Genomic DNA, 18415 nt, shown 5'->3' on the forward strand with positions numbered 1-18415 from the left:
CTTCACGGTCTCTTCAAAGAGCTGCCGCTCGATCTGGAGGAAGAGAGGTAGACTGTTAGCCTCCCCAACGTGGGGACAATCCCAGCTGGGGCTGGGATAACAGCGCTGGGGCCACATGAGTGGGAGGTGGTGAAATACTGATACACAGGCATGACCAAGAAGCTGCAGGCAGAGCAGACAGAGGCCTGGGAGCAGAAGACCCGGAGTCCAGTCCAGACTTGCCCATTTCCTAGATATGTGACCCTACAAGTGGTTTGCCCGAGGTGTGTTGGTTTCCTCTTCTGTAGGATGGGAACAAGCATGGCTGTTGGCCTCCCTTGGGAAGAAGAGACTCACGATGTCTTAGAGCAATGGTTCTCAACCTTCTTAATGCTGCGACCCTTTAATATGGTTCTCGTGTTGTGGTGACCCGCAACCGTAACGTTTTCGTTGTTACTTCATAACTGTAATTTTGCTACTGTTGTGAATCAAAATGTAAATATTTAATATGCAGGGTATCTGATTTGTGACCCCTGTGAAAGGGTTGGTTGACCCCCTGCAAAAGTATCTCAACCGACAGGTTAAGAATTACTGTCATAAATGTTTTATGCTGACGCTCAGAGAAGTATTCTGGTGAGATCAGTTCCCACTGTGATAGCTGTACCAGAGCTCAACAGCAAATTCCCACAAGCAGATTCTCCAGATTTGGGAGGGGTTCCAGCTGCTTGAGACTGACAGTGGGAGCTCTGGAGAGCCACTCCTGGAGCACTTTTCCTCCAAGCTAAGAAGTCACTAGCCACCACACTCGCTATGTATGTGTGTATGTGCGTGCATGCATGAGTGTGCCTATGTGTCTCTGTCTCTGTCTGTGTCTGTACACGGGTGTGTGTGTGTGTGTGTGTGTGTGTGTGTGTGTGTGTGTGTGTGTGTAGCCAGGGTGTTGGCCTGTATCCATAACAATAGGAAACACTAAGAACTCTGTGCACCACCCTTTTCACAAACTCTTATATAACCTCAAAAGCGTTTCTGTCACCCCTACTCTCTGACAGGTGAGCATTGCTCTGTGTTCCTGAGACCACAAAAACCCTGAGGCCCCGTCTTCAACCTCCCTGTCCTTACCACTGCTAACTTCCTGTAAAGGACAGGCAGGCTAACTTGAGAACGGGATGCTCACGGTTTTCCAAGAGCCATTGGAGACAATTCAGCCAGCAAAGACCAGCCACCTTTCAAACGTCCCCAAATTAGCCTGGTCTACAACATAAACCAGCACTGGGCCTCTGCCCTCCTCCAATCCCAAATCAGCTCTAAGGCAGCCCCTGGTAGGAACTGTATACCCTCAGAAACAGGGGCAGATGGCAACCCTTGGCTTAGACGGCAGCAGATGAAGATGGGACTCCCTCCCATCTTTTTTAAGACAGGTAAAAACAAGAAGGAAAGCAGCCCCCTAGCTCTTCCTCTAGTTGCTAAGCTTCCCTGCCCTCGTCACATAGTATCTGCTTTCAGCTATACCTACTGAGGATACATTTGCATCCCTGCTTTCAGCTATACCTACTGAGGATGCATTTGCATCCCTGCTTTCAGCTATACCTACTGAGGATGCATTTGCATCCGTATGGACAGCAGAGGCCACTGGAAAAGCAGAAAAGGCAAGCACCTGGCTCTTCCAGTACTTTCTAATAACTTGGGTGAGTCGCTTCCTGCTTCTAGACCTGAAGGACTCTTCTGTTTCTGAAGCTGCAATGTGTGCGTGCGTGCACAACCAACGTTTGTATTTGGGAGCTCTAAGGTAAGCTCGGAACCTTACATTGTGTCTGAGATCCCAGGTGATGCCGACCCTGTCAGCCACAGGGCACAATTTTCAAACAAGGGCTTAGTGGTCGTGCTCAGTTCTGGCTGCACATTAAATATCACTTGGGCAGTTTTTAAAGACATGCTGCACCCAAATCTCAGCCCCAAGTGGTGAGGACTCAAATAGTCTGGGAAGGGGAGGGTAGGTCAGAGCAGCAAATACTACCATCACCTTTCCCTACCCAAGTAGATGCCTTGTCTGGTCCCCCACTTCCCAAAGCTCACAAGAGGCCCTAATTCAGCCAAGAGTGCAAACAGGCACTGTGCTAGACAGCAGGCTACTGCCCAAGCAGGATCTAGGGGCCACTCAATTCTTGCTCACCTGAGAATTCCTCATTTAAATATTGAAGTCTGGATAATTATAATTAAAATAATTTTTAGTTAACTTAAAAATTAATTTGCAAATTAAGATGCTGTAAAACAGTGTCGGTGCCTAGGACCTACTCCCAAAGATTCTAACTGAAGTAATTTAGGGTGTACTGAGATTTTTTTCAGCTCCCTAGAAAATTCTAGTGTGCAAGCCAAGTTTAAGGACAGCTGCCAACAAAAGGAGATTCCTAAGCCACAGGCCAGCAACTGAGTCAGCAAGTCTGGTGATACCCAATCTCACCCACAAGGACTAGGGAATATACATTTGTTTGACAAGTTTTCTAGAGAATTCTCATGTAATGGTAATTGGAGTTGCTGGATTGGAACAAGTCTGAGGTTTTGCATTTTATTTTGTTTTTCAGAGAATTTTCTGTGTGTAAACGCATGATAGTGCAATGGATTTCTCATTCTTCCCATTTGAGGCAGCTAAGTCATACATTTTGTGGTATTATGTGTCACATAATATCGGAGAAAAAAATACATTCTAAGGAGACCCCCAAGCCCCACCCCATCCCCGTGCCATCATGAAGTAGAGCTCAGGTTTAGAAAAAGCTGTCCTCACCCAAAAGGTACCCTTACCCGGCTATCCAGCTCTGGGGGGAATTTAGTCTGGAACTGGCAGATGGTACCATCGCTATAATCTCTCTGGATAAAGACCTTGGTGGCCAGTGATGCGCTTCGCCGGAGCTCCTGAAGGTTGTGGACCTGCGGAGATGGGTAGGAGGCACACTTACAGGACCACTGGACTGATACGGAGGGCTCTCCAGCATTGCTGAAGCCTGGCACACAGGGATGGGCTGGCCACACAGCCAGGCTCCGGGAGGGGCCTAGAGAAGCAGGCACTGTGCAGGCTACTTGAGAAGCTGCCTGAAGTCATCATAACGAGTCTGCAAAAGCCTACAGCAGGAGCAAAGCTGGGCCAAAATGAGACACTCAGAGCCCTCAATCGCAGCGGAAATGAGTTCTAAGGAGAGAAGCAAGGTGCAATGGCAGCCAGCGCTGTCCTTGGAGAAGGCAGCACTGGCCGATATGGAAACCTCAGTCCCCGAAAGTGGAGTTCGCTGGGAGGTAAGGCATGTGGAGAGGGGAAACCTTGATGTGTCCCTGAACTCCAAGGGAGACTGAGATCCAGACCAAGTTCTGAAAGGCCAGGGAGCACTCCCAATGGTTTCCTTACCCCAGAAAAGGGCCCGGGAATGGCTATTTCCCAAGAGAAAAGATTATAGAGTGGACTGGGGCCAGAAGCTGAAGTAATAGGCTTCCTTGGCAGGAAGGAGTGACTTTTTGTGGGGTGACTTTTGTCTCTCCATCCAATCTGAAAACAACATTGACATAACACTTGTGGGGAGTGGGTTCCATTCCACGAAAGAACAAGGTCTCTCTCTCTCTCTTCTACCTCTCCAGCCTCAGTCACTCACACTGGAGATAAACACCTCATTGGTGAAATACGCCCTGCATTGAAACTGCATGGAGACCAGGCCCTGAAGGCAGAGTGAAGAAACAGCCAGTTCATCCTGTGTAATTAAGCTGAATCCGTTCAGTCACTCTACTTTCATTTATTGAGTCCCTACTAGTGCCAGGCTCTCCAGATGCTGAGCAAAAGTCACTCTCTGGGCTCCAGGGAGGAAGACGAGTAATCGTGTAATGAACTAGACTATGATGAATGGCTGAGACAAAATCACATTTACCCAAAAATGCTTATCCACAAAGACTTCCTAGAGACTGTATTGAGCCCTATAGGAAGGTTAGGGATTAGCAGTGGCAGGGGATGACCAGAAGTGGAAAGGGTGACCCTGGGAAAGGAAGCGATGAAGACAGCAGAACATGACCTGCTCCAGTGGCTCGAGGCAGCATTTAACAAGACCAAAGCTCATCTGCAGAACAAATACAATCGGGGGGAAATGAACATGTACTGCAGTCGATGGTAAGATCACGTGTAGGATGGGTCTCTGCCAACGGGAAAGAGTGCAGGGGGAGATGCCTAAGAGCTGGGGGAAAGAGTAGAGAAGGGTGGACAAGACAGAAGGAGTGGGTGATTGGTGTAGAAATGTAGCAATCCGAGAACATTACATAAAGCTTTCCTAAATTCAGGTGAACTTTGCTTCAAGCAGTAGTTTTGATCTCAAAGTTTTGATAATGAATTAAATAGCATGTAAGTGCTCCTCTGGTGTTAATATTTTCTTGATTCCACTAGCTAGGATCTTTGTTGAAAAAGTCCCCTTTTAGCAGGGTGTGGTGGCACACACCTTTAATCCCAGCACTCAGGAGGCCAAGGCAGGAGGAGCTCTGTGAGTTTTAGGCCAGCCTGGTCTACAGAGTGAGTTCCAGAACAGCCAGATCTGTTAAACAAAGAGAAACCCTGTCTGGGGCGGGGGTCCCTTTTAATATCTGCTAGGATCTTACGATAATTTTGAAAAAATCAACATGCTTCGGCAATATAACTAAGTCTCTCATCAATGTCTCTCTCCACCTGCTTATGCTTTCACTACATTTCATTTTCATGAGAAAGGAGAAGGAATGTGGCCTTCTCTGCCCTTCCAATGCCAGCATACAAGAGCCAGCCATGGGTTCCTTCAGCTCTGGAAGGAGAGTGTGTAAGCCTAAGGGACTGGCTGGAAGGAGATCCTTTTGTCATAGTTCAGGGCAAAAATAAAACAGTGAGAAACCACAAAAGGTGGTGCTGAGAATGAGAATGGAAAGGAGGTGGGAGTAATGCTTCTGCCATTCTGACCTGGATTTGGCTTCCTGCCACAGGCAGCATCCTTTGTCTGAGCCTGCACACACACCTGTGTACACAGATGTAGGCGATACCAGGAGCCATGACACTGTGTCTCTTAGTGACTGGTTGTCTGATGACCAGCTGTTTCTTCTTCCTCCTAGTTACACAACTAAATTCATTCCAAGGCTTCCTTGAAAGTTGAAGTGGCCCCATGCTGAGCAAAGTGAGTGGAATTGATGAATATCCTATTTGATTCATACAGACCCAAAACTCTTCCCTTCTCCCAAAACCAGAGGGGCCAGGTATTGAAGGCAGTGCGACTGGAAAGGGCGTGGGTCCCTGAATGCCTGCTAATTGGGAGCCCCCCCATTCAGGACCTTACTGAGAAGGAAGTAATCTTCCATTATTAAGATGTTAGGTGCTGTCTCACATAATACAGACCTATTTCCTCTTGACTGATTCATTCACTCTCCAGTCCCTCGAGTGGGAGAGGTCAACATCCTCCCTAGCCATACAGTATCCTAAACCTAAGAGCCTGCCTGACTCCAGGTGACTAGGAGTCTGATTCTGCCCCTGGAGGAGCAGATGAGACACGTTTTACACGTAAGCTCCGTGGCATGCCAGACCTACATGGCACATATATCACACTCTCCGGCAGGGTTGGTGAAGAGTCGGATTTTAGACAAGAAAGGGTCTCCTGGTTCTCCATCTATGGTGGTTCCATCATGAAGAACCAAGGGTCCAGGCAGAAAGACAGCCTGCTGAGCAGGAGACCTGATCTTGGGTCACATGACCCTTCTCTGGCCCCCATTTCCTCAAAGGCACTAAACTGGAACCCCTTAATCATAACCCCTCCCATGCCCGACTTCAAAGAAGCCTTATCAGCAATGGTGAACACAAGCATTTACAGAGACAGAGCGGTCAGTGGGCTGGGTCCAGCCTGTGGCTAATAAGAGAGCTTGTGACTGTGTCAGAGAGCCAGCCAGCCATTACCATTGAAGAATGCACACCGAGGGACTTGACACTTGTGATTTTTCAAGAGAAGCCACACGTCCAGTTTTTTCTTAGTGTCGGGTATCCTGATTTCTAAATGTTTCCGAGGATTTTTTTAAATGTGTGAGCACTGAGCAGGCTAAATAAGGATCACCTATGAATAAAGACTTAACTCTGAAACTCCAGTTTGAGAATAAAGACGGAGGCTAGAGCCAGGTCCCAAGCACTTACTGACCAGCTTCTTGGGCTTCAGGAAACAGGAAGTTCTTACAGTCACCCCATTTCTCCCCAAGGCTGCAGATTCTGTGCCTCCCTCAGCAGCGCCCCCTTAGAAACTCAGGGCGGGGGGGGGGGATCTTAGAGACTCTGAGAACTGAGCTACTCTGTCTTTCTGCCTTCAGCTCTGCCCCTCTCTCCCATCACCATTCCCCAGTCTGCTGGCAGCTAAGGCCAAGACCAAGATTCCTTCATGAGGAGGAAATGTCTGGTGAGATCTGTGGACACCATTTCTCAAGCCACAGTGTGACGAAGAATGGAAGGATAACTAGGATGCAGCAGATGGCATAGGTCTCTATACAGCTGCCAGTTCTTCAGGCTGGGCTTGTATGGAGCAATCACTGGCATGCAATGAGCTCCTGGGCCTGGTATGCCTAAGACAAACAGGAGGTTCCAGCTGGTCCACAGATCCCTCCTCACTGAAGACCATCTCATTCCTTAAGGTACATGGGAAGCTCAGCTCACGAATCATGGGATCCACATGATGATCCAACACTGGGCTGGGCAGATCATGAGTCACTAGCAGCCAGGTAGGACCTGAGGGTGGAAAACTGGGCACAGGGCCACCCTCAGCCTACTAAACTCAAGCTCAAACCAGTGACTCGGGGATCAGACTTCCAAATACCCTTCCTGGGCAACATCTCTGAATTGCCAAAACCCACTTGGAGAAGCCCCTCCAACCAAAGGCACTCCCCAGTTTGTTCTTGGCCATTTGGACTGTTTCCCAGGCAGACCCTGCTCCTAGTGACCCATATTTGCAAAGATCTGCTGCTCAGGATACAGGCTCAGTAAAGATCTTCAAATGAGGTCATGGCCTCACTCAGGAACCTTCCTCCCTCATCTGTGTTCCTCACACACACCCCTCCCCTAATGTTAACTTCTAAACAGAATCTTTTCCGTATGAGGTCATTTCCCCTCCCCCTCCTCTCTCCTTTTTCCCTCTCCACTATCTTCCTGTCACCCCTTCCCCTGGAGCTCAGCTCCCTCTTCAGAATGCTAAGGAAATGACCATGGGAACTTGCAGTGGGGATTTCCTTTCCCCAACAGGTTTTTCCTGGTAATTGCAAGCCAATCCTAATAGTAATAAAAAGAAAAAATACCCTAGGGGGATGACTCACCCTGGCTCAGGCACCAGACATCCTGTGCCCCAGCAGAGCCTGAGTTCCTTCCCTTGGCACTGTTAGAGGCGGACACAAGGCCGAGCTGTGAGGTTGGAAATGTTTTCCTCCCATCCCAGGCATTCTTCTGTCCCTCTGACCTCAAGACGAGCAGCCAGGCCAGTCAGGGAACCTGAGTGCCACCGGTTCAGTGGTTCTCAAGCCCCCTAATACTACACCTCACGCTATGGTGACCCTCAACCACTTTGAGCTCTGCCATTAGCATGCTGTGTGAGTACCAAACCAGTTCTTTTTTCCACATTATTTTTGTTGCCACTTCATTGCTGTAATTTTGCTTCTGTTATGAATCATAATGCAAATATCTGATATTTCCAATGGTCTTAAAGGGGTTGCGACCCACATGCTGAGAACCGGTGCTCTAGCTCTTCCTGACAAACCTCTCCTAACTCAAAGCCCCATCTCAAGACCCCTAGAACTCTCCTCTAGTACACATCATACCAGCTAATTGGATACACTGTCCCGGTTGCAAAGCAACAAAGATAGTGGTCATGGAGGCAAGGCGAATTATTGTCTTGACACTGCCGTTGCATCATCTTTAAAATGGGATGATGAAGCCTCCTTTGACTCCTTTGCCAGGCCTGAAACAAGCTTCCAAGCCTCGGTCGCTTCATCTGATAATTGCAGATAATAACACCATCCTTGCCCACTTCACAGAGCTGCTCAAATGCTCAAAGGCGTTCTGTATGCCACGGTGCTGTATCCACAGAGGCATTATGAGCAGAGCCTCTCCCAGAGGAGAGTCATCAAGCCTACCAACAGCTTCCTGGAAACTTGGCCTCAGCCAGGAGCTGTGAGCCTGTGGGCAGAATGTGTGGGCCACAGCAGACCTGTAGGGAAGAGACACTAGGACAGTGGGGCCTGTCGGGATCAATCAGCTCACACTAGCGCTGCTGCTGCAGTCTGGCAGGCCTATCTGAGAGGTGACCGGCCCCTTTGGCTCCTTCACGTGCTTCTCCATCTCTGTGGTGCTTCTGAAGCATTCTGCATTGCTCTAGAGGGGTTCTGGGAGGGTATGAGTCCCTCCTAGCAAACCTGTATAACATCAGAAGGCAAACAGTGCCAAACAACATCAGGAGATTCCGTGGGTTAATGGTAATAGCACTTGGTACTGATGTCACCCCTCTCACCAGGAAGCCCAGAGGCATTGCACAGAATCATTCCCAGGCCTTTGCTTTCCTCCTTGGCAGTGTTCCCGCTAGGCTGGAAACGGGGAGACACCACAAAAAAAGACAGCCACAGAACTGGGGAGAACCAGTGTGCTGTGTTACACTCCAAAAATTCAAAGAAAAAAACTTTGAGCTCTGCCATTAGCATGCTGTGTGAGTACCAAACCAGTTCTTTTTTCCACATGTGTCAGATTTATCATGTATAAAGAGCACAAAATGAGGGGGGGGTGTAAAAACAAAAATCCTGATTTCTTAAGCATTATGACAAGATTTTTGCCCTTAGCTAACAGGTCCCTTGGTCCAAAGGCACACCGTGAAGAAGGCAGCCTCTCCCCACACACAGGCAAATGCGGGCACTCTGAGACCAGCAACTCAAGCAGAGAAGGAAATCAAGGAACGGCGAGTCTCAAAAGTGGGGGCTGGTGCAGGACGTTCCCAACACCAACCCTTTGGGTTCTGAGACTGAGGATGTCTTTGTCCACGCCCTCCTCCTAAGGAAATGAGGATGTAGAGGAAGGTCTGTCTTTCTCAGTCAAGCATTTTGGGATAGAAGCAGGGTACTGCACCGCATAGCAACAACAGCAGTAGGCCACCTTCCCTCCCTTACACAGGCGTGCAGAGATTGCCAAGCCTCCAGGGAATTAGAACCCTGTGTTCAGGAGAAGGGGAAATCCCAACCTAGGCTATTGGTAACAAGTGAACTCTCCAGGGTTCAGGGTGGCATGGGCAAGATTGACATGTCAGAGGTGAGGGGACCACTACCCAAAGAAAGCCCTGCTCTTCTGCCCTGACACTCCTCCATACCTGCCCCCCAGGAACCCAGGGAAACACCCCCTGCCCCCACCCGCCCCCGCCTTCTCCTTGCGCCCAGTCTGCCCCTAGTGGGGAATCATTCCCTGCGGCATCGCCTGCGGGCTGGGGTGCTGGCCCCTACCTCCGTGGCCATCTTCAGAGGACACTGGCCACTCCTAGGCTGCCTCAGGGTCGGTCTGGAGGGGCTGTCCGCGGTCCTGACTCGGAGAGAGGGTGGGCTGGCCGAGGCCAACACGGGCCTGGGTGCTGTCCTCGGTGCTGATGAGGTCGCCGAAGCCCGAGGCGTGCTCTTGCGGGCAGCAGGGTCCCGCAGAGGGGGTCTGTGCTGTCCACGGTGCTGATGCGGGAGCCGGGCCTGGGAGGCGAGGCCGCGCCCGAGGCTCCTCACCGCCCGATCGCCTGCTTCCAGGGCTCCTGCGAGCAATGGCCCGGTTTATCTTGGACAGCAGCAGCAGTGGCGGGTACGGGGGCGGCGGGGGAAGGAGGGGCCAGTGCCTAGGCGGGCGGGGAGGGGAAGCCGCGGCCCCAGACTCCCGCACCCGCCGGAGAGGAGCCCCGCCCGCGGCCACCGGCTCCGCTCCCGCCCCGCCCCGTCCCGACCCCGCCCAGCGCCCCGCCTCTCGTGCATGCACTCCCCCTGCAGAAGAACCTAGAGCTCTGCGCAAGCTATCACCGTCTCTCGGGACTTCCAGAGGCGGAGGAGAGAGGCTGGACTCTGCCTCAAGGCACTCCAGCCTGCAGGAACCGATGTCCCGACCGGCCTCTGCCTTTCCTAACACCCCCAACATCAGACTGTAACCCCTCCCCCACCTTGCCCCTGCCTGTCTCCTCTCTTTCCCCCCCTTTCTCTTCTTTCTAGCCTGATTCATCTCTATGCACTATCTGAGCACCACCCGGCCTAACGTGGGCATTTCCCCTTCTTTTCTGCTTTTCACTTCCTAGAACCCCATTAGCTAGAGGGGAATGCTGTAGATCACAGAGAGTCTTTTTTTTTTTTTAAGAAAAAAAAATACGTGCACATATTTCATCCGCAGCTTTACCCTGGAGTCCCTTCTTTCAAGGAGTTCTAGATGGAAGTCAGATTTTCTTTATGTTCCTCCTGGCCCTACCCCTTCCTCTTCTCTCTCCCTCTGCCCTCCTGGCCCTACCCCTTCCTCTTCTCTCTCCCTCTGCCCTCCTGGCCCTACCCTTTCCTCTTCTCTCTCCCCTCTGCCATCTGAGTTTAAACTCCCATATTGTCCCATTACCAACACTAGTCAAAAACAACAAGCTGAGTGCCAAACCGGTATGCCCACTGTCCAAAGTGGCAATCTGGCATCAGGCCTTCCAATCATATGGCTTATCTACCTAATAAGCAGAAAGGAAGCCCCAACACAGATACCCTTGGACACACCCATAATACCCCAAGGTCTGTATCTGAGGGAAAATGGGTACCACTCTCTACAGCATGGCTGCCACAGGTCAGCAGCTGCAGCCACACACGTGGGGACGATGAGACAGCCAGAAGACCTGATGCGTTCAGGCTTCTCCTGACCTCCAGCCTTGAGTGACTATCTCATCTTCCGAGTTTATGGTCCTCTCTCTGCAGAATATATGTGCTGGCCTTCACTAGCCTAGAGCTAGGGCCCTCCATTTTAACTTCTCATTTTTATCTTAAAATTTCCAAACATACTGGGGGTGGGGAGGGAGTTTGTCATAAACTGTACTATCTAACTGCTTCCATAATAGTATTCTTACCACATTTGATTTGTTTGCTTCACTGATAGAAATAGAAGCAAGGAAATATATATTATATAATATATATAATATATATAATATATATAATAAATCTGACTAGATTATTAGAATTGGCTAGGTTCTACAGTCTTATCCTTTAATATTTCAGCATTCATCCCCTCAGACTAAGAACACTTTCCTAAACCAGGTGTGGTGGTGCATGCCTTTAATCTTAGCACTCAGGAAGCTAAGGGAGGCAGGGATACAAGAGACCTAGTCTCAAGAAACAAAATAACATTCTCCTATCTAATCACATTATCATATCTTTTAAAATTCCATAGTAACCCTACTATTTTAGAGTAGTTTGTTGCCCCAAAAACATATTAATAGCAATTCCTCCAGAACTTTCTATTTTTAATACAAGCATTTATGGATCACTTACTGTGTGACAGATGATATGTTCCACACTGCATATATATTTTGTAACCCCTGTGAGTTAAATGTTCTTTTTAAATTTTTAAAGTCTTTCTCTGTGTATCTCTCTGTCTGTCTTTCTGTATCTGTGTGTGTGTGTGTGTGTGTGTGTGTGTGTGTGTGTGTGTGGTGAATTTGTGTTGTATCAATGTGTGGATGCCACAGAGCCTATGAGGTCAGAGGACAACCTTGAGTGTCGATCTTCACCATCTACGGGGTCTTTTGTTTGCCATTGCAAGCACCAGGCTAACTGGCCCATCTCACCATATGAGCACTGGGGTTCCAGGCATGCCACATCTGGCTTTTTTACATAGATCTTGGAGATTTGAACTCAGTTCTTCACATGCACAGCAGACACTTTACCTACTGATCCATTTCTCCAGCCCCATTTCCATATTATAGTCATCTTTTTATTATTTCAACTCTGCAAAGGAAGAAACAGAACAAGATGCCCAAGGTCTCCTATGAGAAGGATTTAGACAAAGGCAGTCAAGCTCTAGAGGCCATGTGTGGCCTGTCCGCTAACTACACTGCCTCCTTTGCAGACCATAAGCTGGCAGAGGACCAACATCTCCAACTGCCAATGTTTCATAAGAGCACACTGGGTCTCTAAGGGTAAGCGGCATACCAAAAAACAGCTAAAGGCAGATATTCTGGTCTGCCTTATAGCTCAGTAAGTGTTTTGGCATTAATGTGTAAACTGTGACTGTCTGCTAATCCCATGATGGTCACTGCTAACAAGTGAGCCCATTCAGTGGTGTCCTTACTATCCTCTACTTGACTTCAATCAGATTAATTTGACAATCAACTGAAAACCACCCTGTTCACCCAGTGGCTGGAAGGAAGCCATTCAACAAATCCACCCCGTTCCTTGTATCTTAGATGAGTACTAGATTGTGTGGACTTGGGATACTCAATGACAGTTCTTACAGTACTAGACTGTATAGACTCGGGATAGATAGACTGTTCTCACTTGCAATCAACAAGAAAGGAAGTCCAGTGTAGACTTGTGATCATTGCTAGAATGTAAAGTGAACTGTGATGAGGACATAGGCAGGTTATTTCTGCAGGAATACTCAGGGGAAACTTTCTTAATAAGGTCAAATTTGGGCAGAGGTCTGAAAGAAGAGAGAAATAGATATACAAATATCTTAGAAAAGAGCAGCCAGGCAGAAAGGACAGAGCCCTGAAAGAGCCCTGAAAAGGAGTAGGCCTAAGGTGTCTATAAAAAAGCTCCAAACTAGTTCCCATAGAACAGAGAGCAAGGGAAAGGAAGGTGGGATTTTTTTGAGTGGGAGGTGACCAGAGGTTTTAGGGCCTTACAGGCCCTGCTAAGAACTTTGGATCATGGTCAAGAGAATGAGATAGCCAAGTTGTAGAAGGTCTAAGGTAGAGACATGACATTATTAAATTATAGGCTTTTCTGTATATTTTGTTTTGATGCTGGGCTTGTAGGAGAGGCAAGGTTGAAAGCTTTGAGGCCAATTAAATTAGTTCAGGCAAGGAGTAGAGTTAGGTAGAGAGAGCTTAGAGAAGAGCGTGTCACTAGAGGTAGTGAAAAGTCGTATTCTAGACACACTGGAAGATAATGTGGTCACATTGTGTGCAGAGTTTTAAAAGTACGATCTGAACGAGTCCAAAATTATCCCAATATTGAGATCTGAGGCACCACAAGAGAAGAACATCCATGTACTGAGGAGGTAGAGTGGAAACTAGGGGCTGGATAAGCCCCGAAGCTATGGGGATGAGGCTTGAATTGTGTTTGGCTGACTTAGGTCTGAAGTTTGATGTAAACAATATATATACACTGGGTAAAGAAGACATTTAGGAGTTAGGGGAGGCGTAAGAGTTAGAGATAAAACTTCTAGACCTATGCAGACCCAAATGAGGATTAAAACCAAAGGACTAGCTGGGCATGGTGGCACACAGCTTTAATCCCAGCACTTAGGAGGCAGAGGCAGGCAGATCTCTGTGATTTTGAGGCCAGCCCTTATCTATACAGCGAGTTCTAGGACAGCCAGATCTACAAGAGAGAACTTATCTCAACTCCCTTACCCCATCCCACCCCCCAAAACCAATAGACTAGGATAAGTTCATTTAAGGAAGAGATATAATCAGAGAAGTTGTCAAGAACTAATCCTGAGTTGCCCACTTCTAGAGTAGAATACAGAAGAGACTAAAAAGAGGCAACCAAGCCCAAGACCCAAGAGAATGACACCCTGGATCCCAGCAGAGAAGGCTGGGAAGGAGACTTACTCATGCTGTCCAATGTTGCTCCCACCGAACCTAAAATGAGCAATACGGAGTGACCATTGGTTTGGCAGCAGAGAAGTCATTGTTAATCTTGCAAAGAGCTGTCAGTGGGACCGGGTGTGCTACTGATTCAAGTGAGTGGGAGTTAGAACAGAGGAAAGGAAGTGACAACCTTGGGAGTACCATGGTTGTCTGATAGAAGCCATGAAGGTTCTTTTTGAAGATGCAGACACTGGAGCTTGATGGGCACTGACTGGAAGTCAGGTGGAGAGGGAAACACTGAGGGTTCAGAGAGGAGCAGGCAATTTCAAAAGAAAACCTTTTTTTAAGACAAGGTCTCACTATATATCTTGGCCAGCCCATTCTATCTAGACCAAGCTCGTGTTGAACTCACGAAGATTGTCCTGCCTCTGTCTCCAGAATGCTGAGATTAAAGACATGATGAGCCACTACACCTGGCTGGATCAAACTCATAGTAGGTCAACAGAGAGTGGAATGCAGGGATGGCACCGAGGGCATGACTGTAGGGAACAGCCAGTTTTCAACCATTGGTGATGAAGGAACTATGCCAGTGACCACATGTGCAAGCTGCTCAGATGTTGTTCTGTGAAGAGGCGGGAATATTATTCCAAGCTCCACTTCAATCAACATAACTCAAAAGTCCATTCAACTACAAGTGTACAGAGAACTTGGCACCAAGTGTGATGCTGCCACTTTCTCGGGAGTCTTTCTAGGGACACTATAGGACTAGAACTCCAAAGCCTTGAGGTCATCTATGCAAGCACAGAGGATCACTTTAAATGTCTAACTTTATTGACAGGAAGAGACCTTACCAGCCTCAGCCCACTTTTCTGCATTTCCTCCTGGGTAGTTACAACCACCTTGATGGCCCCCATGACTTGGAGGCATCAAAGCAGACAGCATAGTGAGAAGAGAGCTGAGATGTCAGCATGAGACATCATGCTGACTCAGGCTAGGATAAGACACTGTAGGATGGAATGTTCCCACACCCCAGTCGTCTGGGCTGTAACTCGGAGAGGCATAGAGGTCTTGAGATTTAATCTAACTAATCGGTATTATCCAGATGCCTTGAGACAGCCCAGTCCCATGCAGGAGCCTGGGTCTTTGATGTTTTTGTCATAAATTAATGAGTTCACCCACAAAATAACATCAAAGACAATCTACTAACTAATTCACTGTTATCATCTTCCAATCTGTGGCTGCATTGGAAAGTCTCCAAAAGAAGGAGCGTGGCCAGAAAGAGAAACCAACTGAAAGATCTGGAAAGAGATGAGAAGAAAAATATGTCCCACATAGGAGACTGCAGAGGAGCCAGGGAAAGCACTGGCAAACCTCGGGGAGGGAGAGGAAGGAGAGGGAAGACAGGGCCTGGGAGGAAAGTCATCCCATGAATGCTTGAGGGGAAACTGTGGCCTGGAAAGTCCTAAGTGGTGTCATTGTGCAGAAGCACTGGAAGCTGGGAGGAAGTGTGTGGTAGGAACCAGTGTCTCTGGAGCCGGATTGCATGGGGCACAGCCTCTGGTTCTGTTATTATCTGTGAAGTCATGTGATCACTCTCCCTTCCAGCTAGGAGCCACCAAGCACAGGAAGCTTTCTCTAGGTCTTACCTGACTTCCAAACCAAGCCTTTGAGAAGAAAACAGGGAAAGATTTATGTGGCTACCCCACCGGATGTCAGTGACACTTCTTCCCTGCCCAGCAGGACTTCCTAAAGCACAAAAAAGATAGACACAGTCAAGCATCAGTTCAGCCAGTCAGCAGACTAAACATTTACTACCCACTTGCCAGAAAGATGACCATGGGGTGTTCCCATCCCTATACAAGCACAAAATTTCAGCAGTGGTGACCAAGGATATGGTTTTGAATATGATTTTTTCCCTCCAAAATGCATGGTGAGGGGCTGGAGTGGTGGCTCAATGGGTATGACACTTGCTGTATGAGCTTGAGGACCTGCATTCAGAACCCCAGCACCCACATTAAAAGCCAGGCATGTCTGCACACATCTGTAACCTCAGCGTTGGACGGAGAGAAGAAGCAGAGGTGGAGAATCGCTGGGGCTTGCTAGCCACAGCTTAGAGGGGAAATGTGGAGTCCAGATTCAGTGAAACACCCTGTCTTAAGGGAGTAAGGTAGGCACACGCAATGTGCATAAATACATCGATACACACATACACATACATAAAATACACACACACACACACACACACACACACACACACACACACACAAATACCTAATTATATTAAGAAAACCAAGTGGGACTTTTAAGAGGTTATTAAGGCTTATGCATTTAATGAAGTAATGGATTAATGGGCTAGTGGGTTATCTTAAGAGTGGATCTGTGAGGCTGGAGTGATGGCTCAGTGGTTAAGAACACTGACTGCTCTTCCAGAAGACCTGGGTTCAATTCTCAGCATGCACATGGCAGCTCATAACTGACACTTTCACACAAACATACATGCAAGCAAAACAAAAATACACATGAAATAAAAATGGATGATTAAAAACAAAAAGTGGATCTACCATAAAAGCCAATAGGACCAGGTCTCTCCCCATTCCCTACCTCTTATTTCATGACACTCTGCTGCCACATGACCTTGCCAGCACTTTGCCAAAGACGCATTGACCTCAGAATAGAACCATGTTCCAAAATCAACATCTCTTCTTTATAACTTCCCCAGTCTATGATGTGTCAATAGCAGAAAAGAAACAGACTAGGAAGACAAGAGTGGTGACGCATATCTAATCCCAGCACTTGAGAGGTGAGAACAGGAGTTCAAGGTCAGCCTCTGGCACATACCAAGTGTCAAACGCCAGTCTGGTCTACAAGAGACCCTGGTGCCAAACAAAGACTGAAATAACCAAAGTCTATGATAAATGCTAACATGAACACATAGCCCTGAGAGGTGGAGCCCGTAAAAGTATGTGGAATTTGCAAAGTACCTTCAAGGATTAGTGTCAGACTTCTAGACAGCAGCAGAAGCTAAGAATGCGTGCATAGTACCTGGGGAGTCTCTAGAACTGCAGACTGAATGAGGCAGCAGCCAGGCAGAGACAAGGGCAACTATAAAGTCTCCAGAAACATGAATGAGGGGACTGCCCTAAAAATAGTGCCAGAGGAGGCAGGCTATGACACATGTCTGCAAGCGGAGTCACTAGGAGGTGACTAAGCCAGAGTGGGGTTGCCTCCTTGTGTACACCTCTTCCCCTTCTCCAGGAAGTGGAGTGGGAGGGAAAGGTCTCCAACTAGAATTCATAGCCATCAGGGAACTAAAGAAACTAGGATAACACCAGAATAAAACTATTGGCCAAAATAATTGCCTGTCATTACAACAGCCACTGTGCTAGAGGCTGTGCGAGCCACCTCGGGGAGGCTCCTGATGGAGAGTCACTAGGGAATGATTGGCTCAGGGTCTTATGTCCACATCAAGCACACTGGCAGCAAACTCAGCAAGCAGCACAAACCACAGCACCGGGAGAGACTGTGACTAAATGAAGGGCATGATCTCAGGAAGTAAAGGCATAAAGGGTAAAGGTGCCTCTAAGGCATTAATTGCAAGAACCAACAGGGATCATGCAACTCAACCAATTTCAACTGAAGAGCTCTTTGTTCAGACACCATCTCACATGAAAGATCTATGAAAAAATGAGAGAGGTGGATTTGGATAAAGAAAGACACACCTCATTTGTTCTCCCACCCATCCCCCACTCCCCCCCCACCCATCCCCACCAAAGCTGCCAAGGTACAGCTTCCCACCAAGGCTCTGCATTGACGTAACGCAGGCCTACAACTTTAGCAATCCAGATGTACAAGCTAGGCAGTGGTGGCACACATCTTTGAATACAGCACTCGTGAAGCAGTGGCAGACAGATCTCTGAGTTAAAGGCCAGCCTGGTCTACAGAGTGAGTGCCAGGACTACACAGAGAAACCTTGTCAAAAAAAAAAAAAAAAAAAAAAAAAAAACAGAAAGAAAATCCAGACATGCAGAAGGCTTTAAGAGATCCAACCCACTTTGCCTCATATCTGTATGCCCTTTAACCAAAATGAACGGCTATTTCACTCTTTCAGGGATTTCCAGTTTAAATTCTCCCAATGTTCATCTTTAAGTTACCAGATAATAGACTCGTGGTGCTACTTCTTCGTATGTTAATTTTGGGAGCCTTCTCCTGTTGTCCACAGAACAGAACAGGCTTCCTGCTGCATAGGAGGGAAGGAGAGATGGCTGTCCTAACTGCCCACATCAACACGAGCTCTCCCACCTTGTAGCCATGTGTCAATGTCTGTCAATCCAAAGCCTTTCTTCAGTCACCCTAACCACAGACAGAGCTTTCTGGCCCCTGGGGTCTAGTTTCAGAATCCCCACACATTGACCAGGTCATAAGGAGGGGCCCTCACTGGAACATCTCCATAGTATTCTGTGTTCCGCCAGCCAGTGCACACTCTCCACCTCACATGCATCAATCATTCCTCATTCTTAGGCCTGTCTTCCTTAGCTTCCATCAGCCGGGGGAAAAAAAAAAGTCATCTCTCTTCATCCAGGTTATGGTGAAAGCTCCAAGTCATACCTGGTTCGTGCTATGTATTCCACATACAAGATAAAAATAAAGTA

At 48.0% G+C, this 18415-nt stretch overlaps 1 long non-coding RNA gene across 2 annotated transcripts; it reads right to left on the reverse strand.

Annotated features, from left to right (window-relative positions):
- Nucleotides 1-2775: 2775 nt before the first annotated feature.
- On the reverse strand, nt 2776-16993 carry LOC107978449. 2 transcript variants are annotated; one of them, XR_004768981.1, is made up of 3 exons: nt 16748-16993; nt 15413-15512; nt 2776-2901 (listed from the first exon to the last, which is right to left on the reverse strand). It is a non-coding gene; the product is annotated as an uncharacterized LOC107978449 (long non-coding RNA). The 2 variants fall into 2 exon arrangements; XR_004768980.1 differs by lacking the exon at nt 2776-2901 and adding an exon at nt 10498-11955 and having other exon boundaries at nt 16748-16990.
- Nucleotides 16994-18415: the final 1422 nt, after the last annotated feature.

Source organism: Cricetulus griseus, chromosome 3, assembly GCF_003668045.3.
Source record: "Cricetulus griseus strain 17A/GY chromosome 3, alternate assembly CriGri-PICRH-1.0, whole genome shotgun sequence".
In the NCBI taxonomy this organism is placed as follows: domain Eukaryota; kingdom Metazoa; phylum Chordata; class Mammalia; order Rodentia; family Cricetidae; genus Cricetulus; species Cricetulus griseus.